Below are 7,157 nucleotides of genomic sequence, written 5' to 3' on the forward strand. Positions count from 1 at the left end.
GATGGTAATGTTACCATCTATAAAGCTCGACTTGTCGCTAAGGGTTATCGACAAGTTCAAGGGGTTGACTACGATGAGACATTCTCTCCCGTAGCGAAGCTGAAGTCCGTCCGAATAATGTTAGCAATTGTCGCATACTATGATTATGAGATATGGCAGATGGACGTCAAAACGGCATTCCTTAACGGACATCTTAAGGAAGAGCTGTATATGATGCAGCCGGAAGGTTTTGTCGACCCTAAGAATGCTAACAAAGTATGCAAGCTCTAGCGATCCATTTATGGGCTGGTGCAAGCATCTCGGAGTTGGAACATTCGCTTTGATGAGATGATCAAAGCGTTTGGATTTATGCAGACTTATGGAGAAGCCTGCGTTTACAAGAAAGTGAGTGGGAGCTTTGTAGCATTTCTCATATTATATGTAGATGACATACTCTTGATGGGAAATGATATAGAACTTTTGGACAGCATTAAGACCTACTTGCATAAGTGTTTTTCAATGAAGGACCTTGGAGAAGCTGCTTATATATTAGGCATCAAGATCTATAGAGATAGATCGAGACGCCTCATAGGTCTTTCACAAAGCACATACCTTGATAAGATTTTGAAGAAGTTCAAAATGGATCAGTCCAAGAAGGGGTTCTTGCCTGTATTGCAAGGTGTGAGATTGAGCTCGGCTCAATGCCCGACCATGGCAAAAGATAAAGAAGAGATGAGTGTCATCCCCTATGCTTCAGCCATAGGATCTATTATGTATGCCATGCTGTGTACCAGACATGATGTAAACCTTGCCGTAAGTTTGGTAGGAAGGTACCAAAGTAATCCCGGCAAGGAACACTGGATAGTGGTCAAGAATATCCTGAAGTACCTGAAAAGGACAAAGGACATGTTTCTCGTTTATGGAGGTGACGAAGAGCTCGTCGTAAAGGGTTGCGTCGACGCTAGCTTCGACACAGATCTGGATGACTCTAAGTCACAAACCGGATACGTGTATATGTTGAATGGTGGAGCAGTGAGCTGGTGCAGCTGCAAGCAGAGCGTCGTGGCGGGATCTACATGTGAAGCAGAGTACATGGCAGCCTCGGAGGCAGCGCATGAAGCAATTTGGGTGAAGGAGTTCATCACCGACCTAGGAGTCATACCCAATGCGTCGGGGCCGATAAAACTCTTCTGTGACAACACTGGAGCTATTGCCCTTGCCAAGGAGCCCAGGTTTCATAAGAAGACCAGGCACATCAAGCGTCGCTTCAACTCCATCTGTGAAAATGTTCAAGATGGAGACATAGATATTTGCAAAGTACATACGGATCTGAATGTCGCAGATCCGTTGACTAAACCTCTCTCGCGAGCAAAACATGATCAACACCAGAACTCTATGGGTGTGCGATTCATCACAATGTAACTAGATTATTGACTCTAGTGCAAGTGGGAGACTGTTGGAAATATGCCCTAGAGGCAATAATAAAAGGATTATTATTATATTTCCTTGTTCATGATAATTGTCTTTATTCATGCTATAACTGTATTATCCGGAAATCGTAATACACGTGTGAATACATAGACCATAATATGTCCCTAGTAAGCCTCTAGTTGACTAGCTCGTTGATCAACAGATAGTCATGGTTTCCTGGCTATGGACATTGGACGTCGTTGATAACGGGATCACATCATTAGGAGAATGATGTGATGGACAAGACCCAATCCTAAGCATAGCACAAGATCGTGTAGCTCGTTTGCTAGAGCTTTTCCAATGTCAAGTATCCTTTCCTTAGACCATGAGATCGTGTAACTCCCGGATACCGCAGGAGTGCTTTGGGTGTACCAAACGTCACAACGTAACTGGGTGACTATAAAGGTGCGCTACAGGTATCTCCGAAAGTATCTGTTGGGTTGACACGGATCAAGACTGGGATTTGTCACTCCGTATGACGGAGAGGTATCTCTGGGCCCACTCGGTAATGCATCATCATAATGAGCTCAAAGTGACCAAGTGGTTGGTCACGGGATCATGCATTACGGTACGAGTAAAGTGACTTGCCGGTAATGAGACTGAACGAGGTATTGGGATACCGACGATCGAGTCTCGGGCAAGTAACGTACCGATTGACAAAGGGAATTGAATACGGGGTTGTTTGAATCCTCGACATCGTGGTTCATCCGATGAGATCATCGAGGAGCATATGGGAGCCAACATGGGTATCCCGATCCCTCTGTTGGTTATTGCTCGAGAGCCGTCTCGGTCATGTCTACGTGTCTCCCGAACCCATAGGGTCTACACACTTAAGGTTCGGTGACGCTAGGGTTATTAGGAAGACTTGTATGTGATTACCAAATGTTGTTTGGAGTCCCGGATGAGATCCCGGACGTCACGAGGAGTTCCGGAATGGTCCGGAGGTGAAGATTTATATATGGGAAGTTGTCATACGGACACTGGAAAGTTTCGGGGGCATATCGATATTGTACCGGGGCCACCGGAGAGGTTTCCGGGGTCCACCGGAGGGGCCACCCCTCTCAGAGGGCCTCATGGGCCGCAAGGGGCAGGGAACCAGCCTCTGGAGGGCTGGGCGCCCCCCCCCTTGGGCCCATGCGCCTAGGGTTGGGGGGAAACCCTAGTGGGGGCGCCCCCCTTTGCTTGGGGGGCAAGCCCCCCTCCTTGGCCGCCGCCCCCCCTCTAGATCTCATCTAGAGGGGCCCGCCCCCCTTGTCCCTTCCCCTATAAATAGAGAGGTGAGGGGAGGGCTGCTGGCACAACCAAGGCGCAGCCCCTCCCCTCCCCAACACCTCTCCTCCTCCGTCATGAGCTTGGCGAAGCCCTGTCGGAGTACTGCTGCTCCACCACCACCACGCCGTCGTGCTGCTGCTGGAGCCATCTTCATCAACCTCTCCTTCCCCCTTGCTGGATCAAGACGGAGGAGACGTCGGCCGTTCCGTACGTGTGTTGAACGCGGAGGTGCTGTCCGTTCGGCACTTGGTCATCGGTGATCTGAATCACGGTGAGTACGACTCCATCATCACCGTTCCATTCAACGCTTCCGCACGTGATCTAGAAGTGGTATGTAGATGCAATCTCACTCCCTTGACTCGTTGCTTAGATGAACTCATAGATGGATCTTGGTGAAACCGTAGGAAAATTTTTAATTTTCTGCAACGTTCCCCAACACGTCCACCTACCTAACCACAATCATAATACTGCCTTGGTTTTCCCTCGCAAACCATACGAGGAAGAACCCACAAGGCACTCACACAGTTGACAAGCTTTAATTATCAAATTGAAGTTGTTATATGAACAAGTTAACATGCTCCAAGTCGTCTATAACCACATATGGCTGTCCGTGAAGGCCATGAAAGCACACTAGAGCAACTCCAACGCGTCGACCCGAACGGATGCACGCTTTGTCCACTTTTTATCTGTTCGGGTCGGTCAGATGGACGTGTGCGTCCGTTTTTTTATTTGGGTCGGCAGGTGCGCCCAATGGGAGGCATACCCATTTTTGCTGACGTGGGCGACACTGAATTAATTAATCATAATTATACATAAATGGTCGATCAAACGCCGGCCAAAGTCCACTTAAACATGACTACAAATTAAAAAGAACTAATAAATGCCCGCATGTTGTCCTAGTAGACTGCCTTGCCCTTGCACTGGTCATCGTCGTCGTTGCCGCCGGTGAGGTCGATCAAGACGGAAGCGGCCCATCCCAACCAAACACGGCTTGATAGGCCGCCAGTCCATCCTCCTCCGGTGTCTGCGGCGGCAGTAGCATTGTGGCGAGGCGGGCGCACCCCTCCTCGTCCACCTCGCACCGTAGCGCCTCCTCCTCCGGCGCATCTGCTGCTCGGCGTCGGCCCCCTCCTTCGCGATCCAATGCGCCTTCCTGTTGGAGAACGTTGACTGGAAAACAAAAAAAATCTATGCACACGCAAGATCTATCTATGGAGATGCATAGCTACGAGAGGAGAGAGTGTGTCTACGTACCCTCGTAGACTGTTAAGCGGAAGCGTTTATCACGCGGTTGATGTAGTCGTACTCTTCGCGATCCGATCACGATCCAACGATCTAGTGCCGAATGGACGACACCTCCGAGTTTAGCACACGTGCGGCTCGATGACGTCTCCTCCTTCTTGATCCAGCAAGCGGGGAGAAGAAGTAGATGGGATCACGACCAACACGACGACGCGGTGGTGATGATGGTGGTGGAGCACCAACAACGCTTCGCTAAGTGCCGTCGAGACGAGGTGGTGAAACTACAGAGTAACGGGAGAGTGAGGGGCGCCAAGGACTTGGTGTGTCATCTTGGGGCGCCCCCTCCCCTCTATATATAGGTGGAGGGGCATGGAAAACAGCCCCTCCAAGCCCCAGGGCTCAGCTAAGGGAAGAGGACTTGGACTCCAAGTCCAATCCTATTTCTACTAGGACTCTTTCCTTTTTTTTCCTTCCCTGGCCACATGGGCTTTTGAGGACTTGGTGGGCATAGCCCAATAAGGCCAGGGCGCCTCCCGGAGCCCATGCTAGCCCTTGGCTCGTGGTGGGCCCACTTTTGAACTTCCGGACCCCTTCGGAATCCTCTGAAACCTTTTGGAAGCTTCCCGGTACAATACCGAAAAAACTGCACCTTTTTCCGGAACCCAAAATATGACTTCTTATATATAAATCTGTACCTCTCAACCATTCTGAGACTCCTCATGACATCTGTGATCTCAACATGGACTCTGAACAACATTTGGTTACCACTCATCAAATATCCCAATACTACTCTAGCGTCAACGAACATTAAGCGTGCGACCCTGCGGGTTCGGAAATTATGTAGTCATGACCGAGACACCTCTCCGGTCAATAACCAACAGCGGGACATGGATGCCCATATTGATTCCTACATATTCCACGGAGATCTTTTATGGGTTGTACCTTTATGACAACATGCGTAATTACCTTTGTCTGTCGGTATGTTACTTGCCCAAGATTCAATCGTCGGTATCTTCATACCAAGTTCAATCTCGTTACCGGCAAGTCTCTTTACTCGTTCCGTAATACATCATCTCGTAACTAACTCCTTAGTCACTTTGCTTGCAAGCTTCTTATGGTGTGTATTACCGAGAGGGCCCAAAGATACCTCTCCGATACACGTAGTGATAAATCCCAATCTCGATTCACGCCAACTCAACAGACACCTTTGGAGATACATGTGGAGCATCTTTATGATCACCCAGTTATATTGTGACGTTTGATAGCACACAAGGTATTCCTCTGGTATCCGGGAGTTGCATGATATCATGGTCGAAGGAATATGTATTTGACATTAAGAAAGCAGTAGCAATAAACTGAACGATCATATGCTAAGTTAACGGATGGGTCTTGTCCATCACATCATTCTTCTAATGATGGGATCCCGTTATCAAGTGACAACACATGTCTATGGTTAGGAAACCTTAACCATCTTTGATCAACGAGCTAGTCTAGTAGAGGCTTACTAGGGACATGGTATTTGTTTATGTATCCACACATGTATTTATGTTTCCGGTCAATACAATTCTAGCATGAATAATAAACCTCTATCATGAATAAGGAAATATAATAATAACAACTTCATTATCGCCTCTAGGGCATATTTCCATCACCTTCTGGCGCTCAAGGTGGGCTGCCTCCTCTTCCGGCGTGGAGGCGAAGTAGCAGGGAGGCGCGCTCACCCACTCGCGGATCTGGCCGGTCCATGAATAGGACTCTTCGGCCAAGTGGGGGGCGCCGGTGACCGCTTCCGCGTGGGTGTTAGCTCGCCCTCCAGCTCCGAGTCGGCCTTGTGCTCGACAAGGGGCGGCGGTGGCGGCATGAATAGGGGCGCATGGACGAAGTCCCCCGTCATGGACAAAGCAATCGCTTGCTCCAGCCCATCCCAATGGGCGTCCTTCTCGAGCCAACTCGCCTCCAGCGCATGCTGTAGGGCCTCCTTGAGGGCGGCTTGGTATTCTGCCTCCACCTGCTCTTCCTCCGGCTTTATCCGCAGGGCGTGCGGTGGAACACCGTGGTCGATGTGGGCGCCGAGGCGGCGCTCCTCCTCGTGCTCTAGCGCAAATCAGCGCTCCCAGTTGGAAGAGTCTGGCACGTAGGCACGCACGGCACGCTGCTCCCGCGTAAGGAGCTCACGCTGTCGGGAAACCTCCTCCGCATGCTCCCACACCGCCGGGATGGGGATGCGTTGCTGGTCTAGATGCCAGTCATGCGGCAAGTTCACATCTGGATACGGCAGGGGCTGGTGGTACTCCCAGTGTTGCCGCACCTCATGGACTAGGATGTACAACCGCCCCCGCTCCTGCGGTGGCGTGCCCCGTCTAGCCGGCAGCGGTGGAGGAGGGAGCCCGCGGGAAGAGCTCGCTCCGGCGCTGAACATCCCCTTCCTTCCTTCCTTCCTTCCCGTTGAAGATGCGCATGGCTTTGCTAGGATTTGGGGCTGGCTGGCTAGGGTTTTCTAGTCATCGACGAGGGAGCAAAGGTGGCCAGATGTGGACGGGGGGAGTGGATGAGGCCGGCCCCGCCACACGCGTCCATTAAAAAGGACGGGCACACGTCCCTTACACACACTACTAGGCAGGCCCTCGGTAGGGCCACGTTAATTATGCCCGCTTGGGTTGTTGGCCGACCGCCATGTGGCGTCGCGGCAGACACCAAGGGGACGCGCGGCGCGTCCGCACCGATGCATTTCAAGCAAAATTTTGGTCCGGAAATGGGTTCGTGCGGATGCGAAGCAAACGGGTTTTGGGAATGGGTCGGCGCGTTGGGCCATCTTTTTTGTCCGCGGCTACCCAAACGGACGTGCGCGGACGAAATGGGTCGCCCGGTTGGAGTTTCTCTTATATGACATGTAACGACGTGGTCTTGATCGGCTATGACAATTTGTGTGCCATAATTCCCACTTTTTTCTATCACCTGTTGGTTTCTCTTTGGCATGGTGGTTTGTATGCTCGCCCCTCATTTTGCCCTTCTTGGTCCTCCGATCCAATTAATTGATTGGAGCTAGACTCATCATTTTTCTTCATCTTCTTGGTGCCATTTTGGAGGTCCTGAAGGATGATTTGCCACTTTGGTTTGTTTTTCAATTTCACCTAACAATGTAGCAAAGTGAATGGCTTCTTCTCGATATGTTGGTACAAAGTCGCCACCAAAGT

Source organism: Triticum dicoccoides, chromosome 3B (genome assembly GCF_002162155.2).
Source record: "Triticum dicoccoides isolate Atlit2015 ecotype Zavitan chromosome 3B, WEW_v2.0, whole genome shotgun sequence".
NCBI classification, from domain to species: Eukaryota; Viridiplantae; Streptophyta; class Magnoliopsida; order Poales; family Poaceae; genus Triticum; species Triticum dicoccoides.